General features: G+C 35.2%; 1 protein-coding gene and 1 non-coding gene across 17 annotated transcripts in view; one reads left to right on the forward strand and one right to left on the reverse strand.

The window, feature by feature from the left end:
- Positions 1 to 22,083, forward strand: part of FOXP2 (forkhead box P2) — a 436,541-nt gene that overhangs the window by 330,917 nt on the left and 83,541 nt on the right. The window contains exon 3 of one of the 16 annotated variants that reach the window (XM_068669519.1): positions 17,163 to 17,233. The exons of the other annotated variants lie outside the window; for them this stretch is intronic. The gene's annotated coding sequence lies outside the window, so the exon portion shown is untranslated. The remainder of the gene's footprint in view (positions 1 to 17,162; positions 17,234 to 22,083) is intronic. 16 annotated transcript variants of the gene reach the window in all.
- LOC137850358 (U6 spliceosomal RNA) lies at positions 4,637 to 4,743 on the reverse strand. The gene has a single exon (XR_011092503.1). It is a non-coding gene; the product is annotated as a U6 spliceosomal RNA (small nuclear RNA).

Consider the following 22,083-nt stretch of genomic DNA (forward strand, 5'->3'; position numbering starts at 1 on the left):
ATGGGTTTATCATCGTTAAGAAGTGAAAAAGATACTACTTCAAGCAAATTTTCTATATGTAATGCAATTTCATGTTAATTACAGTTAATTGCTATATCTTTTTAAAGTATTGCCTATCCTTGCAATCCTTTTTGTCTTTTCAGTGCTCCCTTATGAATACAGTAGTAAGATCACACATTTTTTTTTACTTTTTTTTTTTTTTTACTTTTGATCCTTTTTACTCTCATTATTCAAATTCATTTTTTAGGCCTGTATTGTATGTTCCAAGTATTAAGTATTTTATTCATTTTACTAGACCTAGTTGTTTTGACATAGTTTTAATTGACCGAATACAAAGTAAACAGCATGCTTTTTTATTATTTTTTTTTCCAGGAAAAATAACCAATAGGTTTGAGGAAAAATATTTATTTATAATTCACTCAATATTCTCCATTGGTGTATTGAGTGATGTGAAAGTGGCATTACAAGATAAAAATAACACACTCTTTATGTATGTATAAAATATAATATACTCTATGTCAACTTGTATGACATACAAATGATGTAACCATAAAAATCATTTCTTTGGTTTATTTTGTTCTACCTACAGATCTGTAGATGCCTCTTCCTCTTGAATTTTCTCTGCTGTATTAAGTTTCTTAAAAGGAAATACATATATATATTTTTAAATCACTCTCCACTTCTACAAAATTTAATTTACAATTGCATAAAGGAAATTACAGTAGTGTAGGCAGCCAAGCATTTCAGCAGATTCCTAGAAATGTATAAAGGAAAGAATGATTATCACTCCTGAATTGTGGATTAAGAGGATCACACCACATGGAGTACTGTCTAGAAGTAGCAATTTAATAGAAAATATGGATGTTCATATGAAGAATGTCTCCGAGGTTTAAGATAGCATTTAAGATTTTTTTTTCCTTACTATTTGGTACAATATTTTTGGTTTTGCTTGTTTTTGTTAATTTTATTTGAAAGGTGTCTTCTATTATAGAAAATAAATTCTAGTTGTGCATTGCAGAAAATATTTTGGAAATGTATACTAGCTTCCTTCAATGTGTACAAATCATAAATAAGCTGTAATTCATAAAATGTCATTTCATATATGTAAAGGTAAAGCTTTAAAAATAATGAAGTAGCTGAGTTTTCTAAGTTCTAAAATACATTCTTCATACACAATCTCTTGTGCCATTTCTTCCCTTTAGAATAGCACTGCTGTTTAAGAATTGTAGAGAGGAAAGTGACTTCTTTGAAGTCTACATCTAAAAGTTGCAATATGACATGAAGAGAGACACCTTTCAACAACATGCAGTGTGTGTTCTTGTCTTGTAAATTTAGGTAATACTTTTGCACCCTCAAGCAAACCTTTTACCAAATAAAATCAGCACAGATTTTCTGTAATTCTGCCATTTTGAACACAGGGAAGACCTGGTTCAATATTTCAAATGTTGCCTCTCTGTTAGCTCCGTTATGAAAGTGAATATAGAATATCGCACTCTGTGCACAATATTTTTTAGTATTTTATTTTGTACAGTACATTATTTGAAAATAGTTGCCCTGAAAGGCCAGCTCCAGCACAGCACAGACTGAAGTAGTGACAGATTCAAAGTAGTGCTTTTACAGAGGCTTTCTCTTTCCCAACGAAAATAAACTAAAATGTCACTTCATAGCAAAGTAATTCCTTTTCTCTCAAAATGCACTTTATTGTCAGCAGTGTAACTTATACCAAGCAAGCAGTGAGTTTCATAGTTTATAACATCTGATGATAATGTTTTATCTGATAGAAAAAAATAGTTTTGGTCTGTCACGTATACAGCTATGTCAAACTACTTATTAGAATCTTAGCTAAAAATATCTTTCATTAAATCACTGTTAGTCCTTCCCTCCTTCCCTCCTTCTTTCCTTCCTTCTCTCCCTCTTTCCCTCCTTCCCTCTTTCCTTCCTCTCTCTTCCCTCCCTCCTTCCTTCCTTCCCTCCTTCCTTCCTTCCTTCCTACCTTCCTTCCTTCCTTCCTTCTATTTATTTCCTTCTTCCAAACTGTGATATATGTCTGCATATCTGGTCCATGAGTCCTTTTTCTCGTTACTGTCTTGGGAAGCTAATGAATGAATAGAATGTGATTAAGTATGAGCATTTGCTAACATTATTGATACAGGAAATATCTGTAGACTATGTGCTGCCTATTCTCATATAAATTAACCTTCTTCCTTTGCCTGACATTATCAACTATAAAAAGGAATCTGTAGATACTTTCATAAGCATTTAAGAAATAGTCTGTGATTTTGCAAGATATAATAAGGCACTTATGTTTTAAACTAAAACCATAACATAAGTTTTATCTATGCAGCTAAAACTGCAGTTTTAGCAGTACTTTGGCAGTTCCCTAAGGGTTTGCTTACACCGTGGCAGCATTAGGTTTTCCCCAGCAGCAACCTCCCTGGAAGTAGGCAGGCCACTCCTGTTGCGAATAGGGAGCAGACCTGTGGTGACTGCTTACCCCTGGCTGGCTTCTGCTGTCCTTCAGCGGTTTGAGCTCTTGCTGTCATGCTGGACTAGGTACAAACTCAGCAAGTGAGCTCCAGACCTTCATGTAACCAGTCTCAGAACATCAATGCATAATAGGAAAGCACTGTTCAACATAACGTGAAAACAGCACATGGAAGGTGGTTGTTTTAAGATAGTCAGAAGTCCAGTTTTCCAAAAAAAAAAAAAAAAAAAGTAATTTGTAATATAATGCAGATTTTCATGAACAGATGTCTGAACAGTCATGAACAGAAGCAGAAAAGTCTACTTTTTATAGCTTTTCTGGATGAAACTCAGCAATTTGTTTTGCTTTGTTTCAGATTAAGACAAACCAGTTGTTTATATGTAGTTTAAACTAATAAAATATAACAGTTTATATCCTTTGCTTAGTTAATGTTCAGTTTTGTGCTTATTTAAAAGCATGAAGTTGAACAGCAGGGTGATAGCTAATATGATACACACAGGAGAATGTGTAAAGTCACATGCCTTGTGTGGCGTTTAATGGGCATGTTATTGTATCTCCATTTAGTATTTTGACAGTGTTCCTCATAGAGTTAAGCAAAACTCTTAAGTTATTTAGGTGATGTTAGACTGCAAATGTAAGTTATTTTCTAACATCTGATTTAAAATGTGTTATGTTTTAATTACATAATAAAATGTGATTATTATAATAAAATATCCATTAACATCCTCAGGTGACCTAAATCCATAACTCCTTTTTGATAAATTATGTTCAGTTGCACCAACCACAGATCTTATTTTTTAATTTCAAAACCTAATGCTAAATTTGTAAAATTAATAAAATAAATTAATAAAATAAAAAATTAAAAAATAATAATAAAATAAACCCAGGAATAATTGGAGAAAAGTTTATCACAATTTTGACTGATCTTGTTTTATCTCTATGCCACCAAACTTTTGTATCTCAGCAGAGATATCCTTTTAATTTGTACCTCCGCTGAAAGGAGAGAGAGGATGTTACATTTCCCTAATGTTTTCTTGTAATGCAATTATTTTCAAATAGGTTTTGGACATCATGGCTTCGTTGCAAACTATCAGTATCTACAGAATCAAAATTTCAAACTAAAAAAAAATAAAAGGAGAATTAATTATTTTTCCTAGTTATTATACAAATGATATATTCTTTAACACTGTCTGCACCTATTTTAATTGCAGAAAAAAGCATTGTCTTTTATGTTTAGGCAGAATGCATAGAAGTAAGGTTTTAGCATTGCTCCTCCTTTTCTGTCAATGGGCTTTTGCTCATTCTTGGAAAGCTTTAGAGCCATTTGAGTTTTTATTTACAGTTTACTCTGAAATTAGCTCTGCTTTTCCATATAGATGTCTTACATTAACTCTTTGATTTATGCTTAACACTCTTCATTAACTTTACCATGTGCTTAATTATGTCTTGACTTAACTTTTTAGTGGAATTTGAGACACATTTCTACAATACTTCTTAATTATCTGAGTATCATAGAATCATAGAATATCCCGAGTTGGAAGGGTCCCATAAGGATCATCAGGTCCAACTGCTGGCACCTCACAGGTCTACCCAAAATTTTAGACCGTGTGACTAAGTGCACAGTCCAATTGCTTCTTAAATTCAGACAGGCTTGGTGCAGTGACTACGGCCCTGGGGAGCCTGTTCCAGTGTGCAGCCACCCTCTCGGTGAAGAACCTCTTCCTGATGTCCGACCTAAATCTTGCCTGCCTCAGCTTTACACTGTTCCCATGGGTCCTATCACTGGTGATTATGGAGAATAGGCCAGCACCTTCCCCTCCACTCCCCTTCGCGAGGAAGTTGTAGACTGCGATGAGGTCTCCCCTCAGCCTCCTTTTCTCCAGGCTGAACAGGCCCAGTGACCTCAGCCGCTCCTCATACATCTTCCCCTCTAGGCCCTTCACCATCTTCATTGCCCTCCTCTGGACACTCTCCAACAGTTTTACATCCTTTTTGTTCTGTGGTGTCCAGAACTGCACACAGTACTCGAGGTGAGGCCACACCTGCGCAGAGTAGAGCGGGACAATCACCTCCCTCGACCAATTAGCAATGCCATGCTAGATGCATCCCAGAATACGGTTGGCCCTCCTGGCTGCCTGGGCACACTGCTAAAAAAATATGGAACTCTTTGTGAATTTGTGTGTTATCCTTGTGCAGGGGCCATGCTAATCTTCTCTGTATCATTCCAGTTTTGGTATATGTGCTGCTGAAGTGAGTACAATATGACAGTCACAAACAAAAAATACAATGACAAAAATCTAACAAAATACAAGAGACGTACTGCATACCATGCTTCCACATTGTATTTTAGCTGCATTAGCATTGCTTTGGTGTAGTGCTAGTAAATATCAAACAAGCAATGTGTGTGATTTCTAGAGCAGTTGCATACATCATCAGATATCACTGGAAAAAAATAGATATGCGCTGCCCTAGAATCTCCCCAAAAAATGTAATTCATTTCCCAATCTTAACAGTTTCTGTATTTCTTGACCACTAAACAGGATACTAATAATCTCTTTGATAGGTGTTTTAGCATCTGGTTACACAAAAGTGTGCATTGTTAGGTTGCATCAAACAACTTGTCATAATCACCATATCAACCATAATCACACCAGTTTATATGCCATATATCAGTGTCTGTTCTGGGGACATGCAAATGTCATTTTTTTGCAGAAAGTATTGGTTCTTCTGTAACTGCAGAACAGAACTTTAGCTTCAAGGATCACTGTCTACTTATGTTGTCTGCTGAGAAACTAATACTTCATACTGAACAATCTGCAAGAACAAAACTCATTATCTTTTTTTTTCAGATACATGATCTGAAATTTTACAGATTATTGTTTTTTCCTTTGAATGCTTAGACATCCAATAGGAATAATCTTTCCTCTCTGATGTCCTTTCTTCATCACTGTCACCTGTATTACTCTACTGGGTCTGGCTGGGATAGACTTAACTTTCCCTGCAGCAGGCCATACAGTGCTGTGCTCTGCATCCGTAGCTAGAACAGTATTGGCATCATACCGATACTTTGGCTATTGCTGACCAGTGTTGGCACAGCATCAAGTCTCCCTCCAAACCCCTCAGAGCCAGCAGGATTGAGGTGGGCAAGAGTTGGGGAGGTGACATCACCAGGGCTGCTGACCTAAACCAACCAAAGGGATATTCCATGCCTCATGGTGTCACACTCAGCAATAGAAGGTGGGAAAGGGGAAGGAGAGGGGGGAGCTTTCATTATGTCTGTCCTCCCAAACAACCACTACATGTATGGAGGCCCTGCTTGCCAGGATGTGGCTGAATGAGAATTAGAGAAGAATTGTTCTGCTTTGTTTTGTTTTGTTTTGTTTTGTTTTCCTCTTTACTTCCATGTGGCCTTTGCTTGTTTTTCCCCTCTCTTCTTTTTCCTTTTAATTTAATTATCCTTATATCAACCTGTTATCTCTTTTCATTGCAGCATACTTTTTTCTCACCCTCTTCTTCTGAGGGGGAGTGAAAGAGCAGTTGTGGTGGAGTTTAGCTGCCCAGCAGGGTAAAATCACTATAATCACTGCGTTGGTCATCTCTGAAGCTTGGAGCATAAACTCCCTGAATGTTGAATCTGGGTATCATTCTTGGTCATCATATCCATACTAAGGTACAGCTTTTTAAGCAGTGTGCAGAACTGAAACTCTCGTGCAAGTTCTCCACATTTCAGTTACTACAGCTGGCCTCTTTTCAGCACATGACAAATGTCATCTTGTCTTACTGCTGCCACTGTTCTGCTCAGATTATTTCCCTAACATCTCTCTCTGTGCCTTTCCCCAGTTCCTCTTCAAAGCATCCAATACAGGCAGTTTGTTTTCAGTTTTATAATCCTTCACAGACTGACTTCATGATACCTATTATTCCTCATAAAGTAGAAAAAAAGAATGAGCCATTAATTTCCTACTTTTAGATTTTCAGATAAGCCCTATTGTACTTTCTCCTGTGCTGTCTGTAATGATTGCAAGGTACCTCATTATCCTCTTCCAAGTCAGTCATTCAGACTTTTCCAGTTTATATACAGAAAGCTTAGCCACATATATTGCCTGCTATCATGACATATCCTATCAGTCTGTCACTGTCATCACTCATCTTACACAGGACAATCATTTTACTCTGTATTTATGCAGTGCCTACAGTTTGTTCCTGGTCAGACCCATGGGAGCCTTTGCACAGCTGTACTACTGCCTATGCTGCTACCACTGATACTGCTTCAGAATCTTTTGTCAGCCTGTGTGACTTACCACGTGCATTCAAATGCTGCATTCTAACAGGATAAAATAAGGCCTTATTTTTTTTTTTTCTGCATTACTGACTCGGCTGGAAGTTTTTGGTGCTCTGACCTTTCTGTGAGACGAATTGTGGTCACCTTCTCAGACCTCAAAGTTTACTGAATTTTCAGAACACTCACATCTCTATCACTGCATCTATTAAGAGAATTCCAGTATTTTCAATCTACAAGAAATATTATTGTTTCCAAATAAATTTACTTTTAAAGTAATACCAAGGGATATCATTCACAAGGACATTTGAAAGGCCTTTGACACAGTCAAAGATATTAAGAAGATATTAAGAAAACTGAATAGTTCTGGGTGAAAGTTAAAGTTCCATCACAAGTTGGAAACACGCTAAGAGACAGAAGATGGAGTAGGAATAAATTGTCAATTTTCAGAATGGCAAAAGGTTAACATTTCTGTCTACCACTGACCTGTACGTTAAATAGCATTGTTTAATATATTTATTAATGATCTGAAAAAACGGCTGAAGTATATGGTGTATGTCAGAATTTGAAGTTGACCTGAAAACTTATTTAGCCTTATCAAGATTTGGGGTGACTTTGTGGCCCCCAGAGGAAAGTAGAATGATCAGTAGTGAATGCCATGGTGGTACAAGAAAGCCAGTATTGATTAATATGATACATATTGAAAAAGTAATTTAACTGCTTACATTGATCATTTAACAGTTTGCACTGATTGTTAAAAATTAAGTACAATCACAGGTTGTGAGAGGAAATGTTGTATATTCTTATGAACAGACACTAAAATCCTTCTTCACTCTACAGTAAAATTGAAACAAGGAAACATAATCCAAAATTTATGAAAATTGAGAACTATGGTGACAAAAATATAATATCATTTTTAGTAAGAAGTATGATCTCATGAAATTATGCTGAATTTGGGATTTTTCATTTTCATTCAGCAGCCTGAAAGTTTTTTTTTTTTTTTTTTTAATCTCTCTCCACAAATACTGCCATTATATGCTCTTTCAGTTTCAGACCATGTCATTGTGTCTGTGTATAACTCCTACTAAATCTGTACAAAAACCACAGGGGAAAGTGGTTTCACTCCCATTCATATATATCTCTGAGTCTGCTTTGTCCAATTGTTTTTCTATATAAAATATGTTCTATTTACAAATGTTACGTAAGTTGTTTCTAAGAAATATTAGCTGAAGTTCTAAATATCGCTAATAATAATACCTTAGTTGAGAAAAAAAGTTTTCTTATAATAATGCCTTTAGTCTTAATCTTGAGCAGATAGAATAAACTTGTTATTTGAAAAACTAATAGAGCTTTGGTTTGTACAGACCATGATAGCAAGTTATTTATCCACATCAGTTACCTAAACTATACCAAAACTGTCTTTCTAGAGATAAATGAGTTATCTTTTTAATATATGAACATATATGTGGAAATTCTTGTGAAGTATCTGTAGAGACTTTTTCATGTTTTGATTACTTGCATAGTGCTTTAGACTTGATCTCTCAATCCTTTCCTTTTTATGAGGGTTATGATTCTAGCTTTTATTAGAAATAAAACATACCACAGCATCTTAATTATTCCAGTATTTCTGGAGCACTGCCTTACTTGCCATCTGTGTATTGCTGACTCTTACAGTTTATGAGCTGAGTCTCTTCGTGGATCAGGTACTTCAGTGTCTGCATAATTCCTGCCAAAAAGGTGATCCTGATTAAGCTGCCTAAATGGACACTTTCTTCTGAATTCTGAAACATAGGAAAGCATGAGACTTCTGGTCATAGTCCTTTCTTCCCATTCCGTTTTTCTAGGCTCATATTATATGGTTATGAATAATGCTTGTTGATCATCCTATTTAACAATGCAGTCATATCACAGACTCTCCAGATGATCTCTTCCCTTCCCTTCCCTTCCCTTCCCTTCCCTTCCCTTCCCTTCCCTTCCCTTCCCTTCCCTTCCCTTCCCTTCCCTTCCCTTCCCTTCCCTTCCCTTCCCTTCCCTTCCCTTCCCTTCCCTTCCCTTCCCTTCCCTTCCCTTCCCTTCCCTTCCCTTCCCTTCCCTTCCCTTCCCTTCCCTTCCCTTCCCTTCCCTTCCCTTCCCTTCCCTTCCCTTCCCTTCCCTTCCCTTCCCTTCCCTTCCCTTCCCTTCCCTTCCCTTCCCTTCCCTCTAATTGCAGATAGGCTAGGTCAGGACCCTGAAAAATGAATGCGAATATCTGTTTGATACAGTCCACACCAACCCTGTAATGGTCAGATCAAGAGGGACATTAAGTATAAAGATTAAAAGTCTAGTCTCCAAATCCTTCGTCACTGTCCTGTTTTTTAAAAAAGGCACAACATTGCTTTTCAATTTCCATGAATAACCTTTTGTTTTCATGACAATACAGCATTTTTCATAAGACCTTGACATGAAGTCTTACTGATATATTTCTTTAACCAGCTCCTTTCCTTGGCCTGCCTTTCATTTTAGGATGTCATACATTTTAAATCTGAGAGGCTTCCTTCTTCAAAGAAAAGTATTTAGCTACACAAACTCTTAAGTCTGCTAAATACTTGACTTTTCCTTGAGAGCACACTTTAATGGTGTCCTATAGATCTTTGGACCATTCAGCATCCCATGCTCTAGGAGATGTGACTAGTTATACATTTCTTAACAGAGCTTGCTATGAAATCTGTGGGTGAGAAACTCACAAACTACCAGCAGAACAAAGAATTCAGCAGAAGATGCAAATGCAAACACATGCATACGCACAAGGGCAGAATGTCTGGAAATTCAATCCAAAATGTGGAATATTTCCAGAATAATAGAATTCATTGTTTCCTTTCCATTTATTACTGGAAGAAGAGTCCTGTTGTACTTAGTGAAAGAAGTTTCTTTTTGAAGGATGAATGTGAAGAGTGTCAGTACCATTCCATGAACCTGAACAACACCAAATTATAAGCTGAGCAGTCTGTGGTGTCTCCGCTTGTGAGTGGTGCACATTTTCAGTTGGACTTTCTTGTCACCTTGTAAAACTGTAATCTGAAACCATGAAATGACAGGGGATGATTCATGTTTGGAGTAGTGGGCCTTTTCTTCACATGTGTGCCTAGCATAAACTGCCAAGTACATCAGGAAAAAAAAAAGTTCATAATTAATTGCAAAGAAGATTAAGAGAAAGTGGGAAAGCAAAATTTAAAGAAGATGTTAATTTTTGAAATAAGATACACTCTTATTTCAAATACATTTCAAATACATATTTCTTATGTATTTCTTATTTCTTATTTCAAATACATATTTCAGGTATTTCTAAAGCCTGTTTAGCTGAATATTTATACATTCAAGAATAACTTCAGTTTATATATATAGCCCTTTAGGATTTAAAATATTCAACTTGTCTAGAGTGTTTCATTGACAATTTCTCTATGAATCAGTTGCTTGCTTGTTTCTCTTGAATCATTCTGCCACACCACACAAATAAACAAACAGGGCTGCAATGGCAACTGTGGAAATGTATGTAGAAAATTATAAGTTATCAATAATAATTTCTTGAATTTTTAATTATACAACAGCTGTAAGTGCTGGTAAGGCCACTTGACAGTTCCTGTATTAAGCAATGCCTGCAATATATGTTGTTTTTTGAAGTATTTGTCACATAACCCTTTGGGGGGGGAATCACATATTATAAAGAGAAATTATTTATTGTTAATTTTATTTATGATATTCATCTTTTTATCATCTTTTCCCCATCTCACTTTACTGTAGGACATTCTGATCTTTTTCTTCCTGTGTACTGCTTTTGCTCTCCGTTTTTTTGGCCCTTTTTTTTAAAAAAAAAAAAAAACACACTTCTGGTGGATTGAGTTGAGACTTACCTATGTTTACAAAGAAGGTTAAACAGTATCCAACAGTGTCAATAAAACAAGGAGTGATGCCAACAAGGAGTGATGCCATTGCTGGAAAGATGAGGAATGTCCTGCTCAGCATTTTTCACGCTTCAGAGAGGAATCCTCTTGTCCTTCACTTTAACTAAGTCACTCTTATCCAAGAGCCGAATGGTCACATCTTTAGGAAACAAGATATACACACAAGAATTGATGAAGTTTGACTTTAAAGCCTCTTGTGCTTTACCAGTTTGCTAGGCTGAAGAAACAAATGGTTTCTGCAGGACCTTGCATGTGAAGGCTTTTAAGGAAAAATAAGTGATTAGCCACAAGTTCTCTAGATGATTTGCTGGGCAGGCACTTGGACAGGCAGCTTGGAGGCACTTAATGCATCATTTATTCTAGCTATGACGTGCAGACAGCAGGAGCCCTGTTTGGCTGAATACGTTTTTCTCTGTTGGTTCAACAGACTGCAGCGACTGTGTCTGCATCATGGACCTTCAGTGCTTTCACTAAAGTTTTAAGGGTTTATTTTTTAGGCTGTTTAAAATCAAGTTGCATGTTACACAAAACAGTAAACAACCATACGTTAGTGTAGGGGATATAGAAATGTGGTTTTGGAGTGTTTCTGAACCAGGCTTTGCAATATTGATTGTATAAATGTAATATGGATTTTTATTTTTTTTTTTTTTATAAGTGAATATGCCATAAAAACTGCAATATTGGAAACAGTTACCGTAGGTACCATAAGTAGGCTGGAATGTGTAAGGGAGGCCTCTGTGATTGGAAAATAAATAATTTTCTACTTTTAGAGTGCCAGTGCCTTTTTTTCTACTTCCTTATGGAAATATATAACGTGCAGCTGAAAGTGTTTTGTAGCACCACAGACCAGAAGGTAAGAGCCTTCCTCAGGCAGGTTCCATTGACATGAGTTCAGCTGCACTTCCCTGTAAAAGCAATCTCATGTAAGCTATGTAAAGTCCAGAAGAATACAAGAGCAGGTGATACTGAGCCAGCTCCTGCTACTCTGTATGAGTGTCCACTCCCACTGTGGTATGAAGGGTAGGTGGGGTGAGATGACAAGGCAGGACAAAAACTTGAGATCCTTCCCATTCTCCAAGCAGTGTGAAACTCAAGAACACTGTGTTCAAAAGCTTGAAATAGATTTTTTCATCCACAAATTTGTCTAGTTTACTTTTAAAACCATGTTGTTGGTTTTTTTTTTTTTTAATTTATTTTTTTCTTTTTCTTGTCTGTTCCATCAAAATTAGTACTTTATTTCTTTCTTGAATGTACTTGGGTCTTGTTTCCAGGCATTCAATCTTGTTAAACTTCAGAGGAAACTAAGAGGGAGAACAATGTCAGCATTCCTATCACAGGATCAGACTTCTCAGATCCAGCTAATGCTCTTTGACTGTTCTTCAGAAGCTGGAGCTCAACTTCTTCAGCAACTGAAACCTGGCAGATTTAAAATAGATTTATAGCAATATTTAGTTACAGTGAAATCATTGAAGTTCTATATCATAATTACGAGTGATTTCACATACCAGCAAGTCTCTGCACAACAGCTGGTAGGATGTGACTGTTGTATCTCTCTATAGTCGTGCCTCCCCCGCCTCCTTCAGTCTTTTTTTTTTTTTTTCTAGTCAGTCATCTGATTATTTTGGAAGTGAGGACTGTTCTTTATTTTCATGATCTTGTCAGCCACTTAGTCTGACTTTTACAGATGGAACATATATAAATTTCCCCTTCGAGCAGGCAGATTTGTTTCTGTAAATGACTAGGAGGTATGCTGATGGCAGCTGTCTGTTTATTCTATACACATGAAAAAAAGTAAATACCTTTTATTTCATAAACATTTTGCTTTATGGTATTGAATTATATATATATATATATATATATATATATATATATTAAAAGGGTGTATAAGGCTTATATAGATCAGTATCTGTGTACTGAGTGTCACTGATTGTGTGAAGTATTTGAAAGGTAGGACTGTTTCTCCCTACTTTGTCAAAGCTGATTTTTCTGATGAGCAAAGAATTCTCGTACAGAGCTTCAACAGTTTGCTTCCTCAGAAAATTTGTTTTTAAAAGTAGTAACTCAGATTTATTTGATGCATTTTAATTCTTGATAAGAAACAGTTCGAAAGTGTTGTTAAAGCTAATCAGTGTTGTATAGCTGATACAAAACTGTCTGTGATTTTATTCTGGAAAGCTTTTGAAGACTGAAGTTTCTGGCTGCCTTGGAAGCTTAGTAAGAAAAGTTTATTTTGGACATTGCTTGCAAGTATCCAAACAATGAAATCACCTGGTTTGTTTTGAGTAAAAAGACAAGGCAATAAGAACCTTCATATAAGGATTAATTTTAGTACCATTTACTTTTCTGTGCACACTTTATATTTAGATGCCATTTATAAATATCTTATTATCATTTGTTAAATTTTATGACAATTTATACGAAGTCTGATGACTGTAATTCATGCATTAAACATGCACACGTATTTTAACAATATTTGCATCTTATAATATGCTTTGAAACGACTTGTCATAGAATCATCGGTTAAACATTTATTTTGCAAATGCATTTTGTAATATGCTATGGTAATAAACTATAAAAAGTTGTCCCACCTTGTAATATTTTCAGATGGATGAATAATGCATAGCAACTTCTACCTTCATTTAAAATATGACCTCTATTCTGATGAAATCTGATACATTGTCTGGATTTATGGTGATCACGGTGATCACTGAGTTGCATGATGTGCTTTCAATCTGTTTGTTGATTAATTTCCATAGTTGATAAATTTGAATTAATCTGTAAATATTTACAAAATAACACTTTTTTTTTTTTTTAATTGTATCTTTATTTTTATCCAAGTAATTCATTTAAAGCACCATGCCAACCCCCATCATGCTGTGAGCTAATTTTCATTCAAATCATTTCTGGAAATTCAATTCAATTCTGAAGTTGATTATCAAAATGGTGATTGTTACCTTGCTGGCTGGCTAAGTTCGTCATATGTATCTCTAAAGAGGCCAGTGCTACTGTCACATCTAATCTTATTATCTGTGTAAATCTGAGGGTATATAATATTTGAAAAGTTTGTTCTGAGCTACTACACAATAAAAAGCATGAAGTTACTATTTACGATTTTTAGTTTTGGCTACATCTGCTTATATATATATATATATATTTTTTTTTTTTCGTTTGGAGCTATATTCAAAACAAAAATATGCTTACATGGCTACGGTCAGTCTATTGAGTATGTGACTTCCTGAAGCATTCTGTTAATTTTTTCAATATATTTTTTAATATGCATATTAGTAGCTACAATTCTATGGCTGATTCCTGTGTGTTTACTTGTGTATGTGTGCACATGTGTGTAGATTGTAACATTTTCATTCATTTTGTCCCACAGTGAGTGCTTCTCTTTAAAACTGAAGGGAAAGAAGGGAGTTAGAGGGTTGGTTGATTTGTCCAGGTAGGACATAGAGTATTTGATAGGGTTGTGCACATGTCCTGTGATACAACGAAAAGATTGAGGCTTTCAGCAGTGTTTTTCATTCATAACTGAATGAAAACTAAAACGAGTGCTGTAGTTACTTCTCCTTTTCAGCTGGAGTACTTTTTGTGCATTGCATCTATCTGATACAGGCTGAATTTACAATGTAAATATAGATTATTTTGTTTTTACATCTATTTAACATAGATACAAATGACTGCTTGGAGTGCATACTAATGGAAAGTCAAAATTAGTTAACTGGTGTGTTGGAAGGGGAATTTCTTTCAGAAGACAATAGATGGTTAAACCTTGTCTCAGTCATTCACCTTAACAGTTAGGCTTGAGAGACTTGTCACCATTCATAGTCAAGACACTTCTAGTCAACACATTGTTGTCAGTGAATAGTTAATACACTTCTAAGAGAGAGTTTTTCTCCTCTGAGTTGGACATCTAATAAGGATTTAATAAATTGTGCCACAGAAATTCCTGTTTTTTCTCCTTTGATTATACAGGTAACCTCAAATAACCAACTCAGATGTAGATGCCTATAGCATAGGCTTTCTGCATTTGGTATAGTGATTCCCCTCCGTTTTCACTTTTTTTCCCCTTTCTTTCTAAATAAATTGCTGCTTATGAAATGAACTGGGCTCATTGTTGATAGAGCTTTACCTCTTTACACGCTGAGTATATTAGACTACATTCTACATAGTCAAACAAACTCTGTTTAGATTGAATAAATTCTGTTAGACCATTCATGAAGAGAATAATTAATTCAATTCCAGTTTGTTATTTTTTTCGTTAGTGTTTCTCATTAGGTGATGGAGAGCAACTAGTTCCAGCTGAGTTACAGTGTTCTAGTGATGTGGTATCAATCCTGAAGCATCAAAACTAACAAAAAGTCATTCTACGTGAGCTTACCAGCATTCATGAAACTTCAGACTGGCTGTCAGATCTAAGTACTGAAATTGGTTTGGTAAAGGTGAATGATTTAGTGTTCTATTTCAAAGAATTTAGCCACTGCTTCTCCCATTTTGTTGAAATAGCCTCATAATTTGAACATCTGCTGTCTTTTTCTATATAAAAATAAATAAAACACAGCAGTCTGGGCTTTTGGTAGGAAAATTTAACTTTTTTTTTTTTTTTTCCCACAGTGGCCATTTTTGTCCATTTTTGTTAAAATTGTGTTGTCTTCTTTACTGATCTTTCAGATGATATTTTTGACTGCAGTGTTTGGCAGAATCCTTGGTAGGGTTCTGATGGCTTCTAGGGTTAATTTTATAAAACATGTCTATAGCATTTAGCAGTTGCAATGGATTTCTTAATTTTCCACAGTTTCTTTGAATATAACAAAATGATACATTAACTTAATAGTTTCTTAGTTCTAATCTATTATATTCTCATCAAATATAAATCACATTATAGTTGCACAAGAAATTAAGTAAACATCTATATGATGTGATGGGAATTAATTTTTAAAAAATTTCTCAGAAAGCACAGAGATTCTACCCTCCACTCTGCTTTTGGCAACTTGAATCTCCCTGATATATATGTTTTTGCTGTTACTTGTCTGCTTCGGATTTTTTGTAGTTCAGATTTCATTGCATTCCTTGTACTCTTGGAATTACTTTTCTTTGTTTCAGACATAGAAATGCCTACAAGACACAGTCTAAAAAATCTGTGTTTGCATGTTGCATGCATCTGTTTATACATCCATATATATAGAGTCTCTCTCTTCAGAAGGAGTCACATAGAGAGGGAAAGGGGCAACAGATACAGTTTCACTGGGAGAGGTTTTGTCTTGATTTGAAAAAGAAATTTTTTACCATGAGAACAGTCATTCCTGTGAACAACCTCCCCAGAGGTGTGGTAGAATCTCCATCACTGGAAGTTTTTCAAGATATGATTAGACAGGGTGCTAGATAATCTCATCTAGACTCATTTTTCACATGAAAGGTTGGACTTGAACATCTTCTGAGGTTCCTTCCAACCTGGTTTGTTGTATGATTCTGTGATTCTAAGTGTATATTTACATTAGTATATATCGTATGCAATACAAGCACAGTTAATAAACTTTTCTCAACTGAACTTTACTAGTCTGTTTCTTTCTGTTGTTCCACATCTCTGTTATTAACACTTAATTTCCATGGGAATTCCTTGCTGTTTTCTCTTACTTTGTTTTAGCTTTTGCATGTCAGTTCTTTTCCCAAAAGCACGATGACTTGTGAACCGGAAGAGGGATTATTAAATCCAAAATCAGTGACAAATTCAACATCATTTCACTTAACTGAAGCCAACAGTAGGACCTTTATATCATACGTTAAGAGAAGATTCCAGCTGCCTAGTAGATCACACGCTTGTTTTAAGCCCTGGGAGGTTAAGATGCAATAGATTTTCATTCTACAGTACTCAGATGCATACAGAAAAATCATTTTAAAGTTATTCTGCTATTTCTAAGATGTAAAGTTATTAGACTCCCCAGACTAAATGTTAATTAGAAAATAATAATAACTTATAGAAAGGAATAATAACTTATAGGAAGGAATCCTGTGATGGATTTGAACACATTTTAAAGATTTTTAAACTAGTTTTCCATTTATGTAATATGCTACATATAATTATATACATTTGCTACATACATGATGATGTGATGTTGTATAAAGGTTTTATTCTAGTTTTGTTTGAGAGAATCTGCATAAGTCACGTATGGTTTCACCATCTGTGAATAATGTGGCAACTCCAAACTCGTGCCAATGAAACCATCATACTATCATATCATGTACTGTATATAACATACATACACACTTATAATGAGGTAGATGATAATACTGAAAATTTCTTCCCACCAGGCTTGAAAAATGACCAAAAAATAGAGGTCACTTTTCATGCCTTGGGAAAAATAGATCAAGAAATTAAAACTCCAATAATACCTATAATTATAAAATGTGTTTTAATGTGCTGCAGCTTCAGTTACCCTCAGCTGAAGCTTCTCTATTTTAGCTTACAGGGTCTTGTGACCTCAGCCCATAGCAGAGTTTCAACAGTAATAGCGACAGCCATCTTGGATAAATGTAAGTGAAATTTTTCCTCATTTATACAGTTTCTGTCCCTCACATTCAATTTTGGAGTTTTGTTTTTCACTCAGGGTATAGGCCTCATTCCTGGCAACACTTCTATTTTGAGCCAAGTAGTATGACTGACAGAAAGTAGCAGTGAAACAACCAAGTGGTTACTTCATGCTTTTTAAATGTCAGGGGATCAGACTCGTTTTGTGCATTGAAAATGCCAGTGTGATGGCTATGCAAACTATTTTAGCTGCAGCTAGCTTGATGGTAGTTTTTATTATCAAACATGATTAATCTGCAAAGTACAAAAGTCTTTAGTCATATAAGTTTGTTTTAGCTAACACTAAGGGTGAAATATAGAATTCAGATTTTTATTTTCATTTTCAATAAAAAGTTTATCTTCTTCAGTCAGCTTTGCCATTTCAGTTCAGTTGTAGTAATCCACTTCCTAAACTTTGCTGCACATTCACTAACTATTATATAATTCTGGTGTAGGAGCTGGAAAAATATACGTGTCATATGTACTGTCTGGGTAACAACTTCCAAAACTATGAGTTAAAGAAGAATGGACATCTGTCCAGCATGAATTTCTGAGGAATACCAAATACAGCATATGCTGTTGAAGTCAACGTTTATTCAGCAGTTGTCATGTTGTTGTAGTAGTGGCAGCTCTAAAATTCTAATCCAAACAGACGAAAGCAGAAATATGGTTATCTATTTAGAAAAACCTGTCCTGTGCGCTGATGGTCTTAAGAAACTAGTATTTAGTGGTAACCTACAAATGATACCTGAATGTAGGTCTTGTTCAGCATTCAGTCCTGAACTGGCCTTTGTCTGAATTCACTGTTTGACATCCTAGATCTGTTAAACCACCACACCACCCCTTCATCTTCAGAAACCGTGTATGTAACGCAGTTTCTGAACTTGATTGGACTCAATGATCTTGAGGTTGGACTCGATGATCTTGAGGTCTCTTCCAACCTAGACAATTCTGTGATTCTGTAACATGCAGACATCCTTTAAAGTCCAAGTTTTTATTTTCATATATAGGCCATGGTTGCATGGTAGCAATTGCATCTGCAATTGTACCTTTTTATGGTCTCAGGTGGCTAAATACATGGTTGTTCAAATGCAGCCTGTTCTCTTCATGTGATTTCATAGGATGTATCTGTAATGAACTACAAGAAAAGAAAGGCAACACATATGCAGTAGCTAAAACTAGAAGAAGGGAAGCTGCCTCCATCCATCTGTCTTACAAACATGTCATTCAGAGGTTGATAAGGTGCTATCTTAGTGTTTTACCTGCAGATCTGTAGTCAGCTTCAAAATCATTAGAACTCAAGTCTTTTTGCAACGATGCATTTGTATTATCTGCATAATGGATGTGACACCAAATCATCTACATCAGGACCTAGAAGGTCTGAAGTTAGAAGACAGTGTACTGAAACCAGCTTGTGATTATCTCAAATTTCAGTATGTCTCAAGCTTCAGTATGTCACATAGGTGGGAGGGTGGGCCACACACAGAAATCTGGTTGTAAAATAAATTGGATGCTGGAAACCTATTCTTTTTGCATTTCTGACTGTATGACAATGAATCTATGACTGAAAAAAACATGTAAGAAATGTTAGGCTTGGCTACCAGTTACTAAGAAATGGCAAGAATATACTGAATCCTGAAGAGTAATTCCTAAAATTTCTCAATGATGAAATAGTACTATAATAATTACTATAAATCTTCATTTACTTTCAAGAGAAGAGGTTTTCTTACAATTGTCATTGCATGGCTTGAGCTAATGAAAGATCTTTGAAACCACAGGCAACAGGAAAAATGCAGATTTTAAATGTGTGTGAGGATATAGTAAAAGATCAGTTTGTGAGAGATTTCTTGAAGTCAGCACTATGATGGTAACAGTTTCAAAAAAGGATATACCTATATGCTTATCAAACACCAGTTATGTTGGTGGAGCCATGTATGCCAGCATAAATGCATTACCACTACAAGCTCAATCCTGTATTTTGTTATCTTTTTGACACTGTAGTTTATGTGACATCTCTGTCCCATTAAGTGATATGATCCTTCTGTACAAGAATAATCCCCTGCTTTGATGACTGTCTCAGTCTTGTAACAACATCAAGATTATTGAATTAATAGAATGATAATGTGATTCCATATGTACTGTTAAAACAATATTCCCTTGATAATAGACAGTTAAAATGTGCTTTATTTCCTGTTTTTATTATTTATGTAGCTCTTCCAATTGTTTATGAACTGTGCAGAAAGTCCAAAACTTTTTTTTTTTTTTTGGCTATAATATGTAGCACATTTAACATTTTTGTGTATATATATACATAAAAGTATAAAAATATGCATACGTAAATATATATATGTGTCTGAGTGTAACATTGGGGCTTATATCTCATTATTTAACATTTCAGTCTGTTAAAGACCGAAATACAGCAGAAAGCAATGTGTAAATATATATCATAGGAAGTGTGGTGGAGCATGTTCAGGTTTCACATGATCATATGTTGAATCATCTGTCAAGAAAGAGGCATTTGTGCTTGATATTGAAATGTATAAACTAGGATTTTGTAGAGATAACGAAGTAACAAAAGCACTGATGGTGTTGCAGGCATAAATATATATGGTTCTTTAAAATTGCCTTTGCATCCTCCATGTATAAATGGAACAGAAATGTTAGACACTTAATAAGGAACTAAAGTCCATCCTTGCAGTATACATTACTGCAAATGTAACTTTTATTAAGCCTGAAATCTACTCCCTTTTTAATGTTCCATACAGTGAAATCTAGCTGGTTGGTGTAAGATGAGGGTTGCCTGTGCACCCAGAGCTCCGAGTTCATTTCCAAAAAGAGATTGTAATCATTCATTTTGCTGTGCCTTCCCATCTTAAGTTGGAAGATGGTCCTTTGACTTCATTCAAAATTGATCCATTTCAGAAAGTTCTTAAGGACATGTTAACAAGAGTACAGCTTTAGCCACTTTAATGAGTCTGTCATCAGAAACTCTCAATGATGACTGGGTCATAGTTGCCGAATAAAAACAGATAGATGGGTAGATGTATATACGCACCTTTTAAAATCGCTCTGAAATCTTTGTTTCTTCCCAAAGTAAACATAGTTTTTCAACTAAACCTCTTCAGCAACTCTATAAACAAGAGGATTCCAAGAGAATGTCCCCTCCTTCTTTGAATAAATTTTGCTTTAATTTCCTTGTGCTTGTTACCATCATTTAACATATGTATAGTGTTTATAGGGTGCATAGAGAAAATAAAGATATCCTTTCTGAACAAGTTAGGTAATGATCCTCAACTCATCTCTCTCATTTTCTTCCCTTCAAATCTTTTTTTTTTTTTTTATTTTTTTATCCCCTGGCCTTTGTGACTTGTAACTGCAACTGAATGCCCATAATTTAGAAAACTTTTCAAATGAATTAAGCTTTATTTTCTTTACCAGTTTTATAAAATGGTGTTTTGGCCTCTGTAAGGTTTGTCACAGTTGAGAATAAGAACTATCCATCCAGAAAGACTCCAAAATGTAGCCAAAAAATTGAAATATTTCAGCAGCATCAATACAATTGATATGACATTGAATACTAGAATTTAATTAAATATTACATTTATGGTCTTTTTGTTATTATTTCTCAGTACTAAAACACCTTGAAATTTGTTCCATTAATTTTGTATCAAAAAAGATTTTGTGGAAGATGTTTTTTCAAAAAATATTTTAAATAGCAGTCTGTTGAAAGTGCATAATATCAATATCAGTTTCACCTCAAAGCAAAACTTTCAAAAAATTTCCTTCCTAATATTTTCATAAATTTGAGTTATAACAATCTGATTTTAAAGGAAAGAAAACTCTGAATTGCATTTAAACTGTATTATTAACCCTTCAGGACTGCTGAATTAAAGTTCCTTTTCATGCTGTTGAAGATTGCTCATTTTTTATAGTTTATAAGTGGATTATTTTTCTGCATATTTGGGCAATAGGGAATCAGTTCTGTAGCATCTGAAAACCTTAGCTGTATTTTTTGTTTTGTTTTATGAAACACTGCAGTTCAGAAATTGCTTGTGCTTCCAGGTGGAAAATAATTTTTCAATTATTAATTTCAATTTAAAAATCTCAGCGTCTTCTCCCAGTTTTGAAGAGTTATGAAAGCTCTGGTAAAACTTAGATGGTGGCACATGACTTCCTGCTTCAAATGACTGTTGTAAACTCAACAAATATATGTATATTGCATATATACTGTAAAACTGTCTTTAATAATTACTGAACTGTAATTTGTAATTGTCTTTAATAAACAAGATAATAATGTAGATCATAGAGTAAATTAATACTTCCAGACCTTCTTTTGCTGGGTTGAATTTTTGGGGACCAATTACTGTTACTGTCACACTTGTTAGCAAAGCTGATACTGATTTCAGCTCAGTACTGATTTCAGAGTTGCATCTAATCTTTCAGTAAAAATACATATATACAATTATCATAGAATCATAGAATATCCTGAATTGGAAGGGACCCTTAAGGATCATCAAGTCCAACTCTTGACACCGCACAGGTCTACCCAAAAGTTCAGACCATGTGACTAAGTGCACAGTCCAATCTCTTCTTAAATTCGGTCAGGCTCGGTGCAGTGACCACTTCCCTGGGGAGCCTGTTCCAGTGTGCAACCACTCTCTCTGTGAAGAACCCCCTCCTGATGTCAAGCCTAAACTTCCCCTGCCTCAGCTAACATGTTTGTAAGTTAGTTATATTCAAGCATAAAAACAGATGACAAAGGTTTAGTGTAGCCAGAATTCAATAGCAGAGTAGTATTGAAAATCATTTGTCTTTA

This window comes from Anas acuta, chromosome 1, assembly GCF_963932015.1.
Source record: "Anas acuta chromosome 1, bAnaAcu1.1, whole genome shotgun sequence".
Classification (NCBI taxonomy): Eukaryota; Metazoa; Chordata; class Aves; order Anseriformes; family Anatidae; genus Anas; species Anas acuta.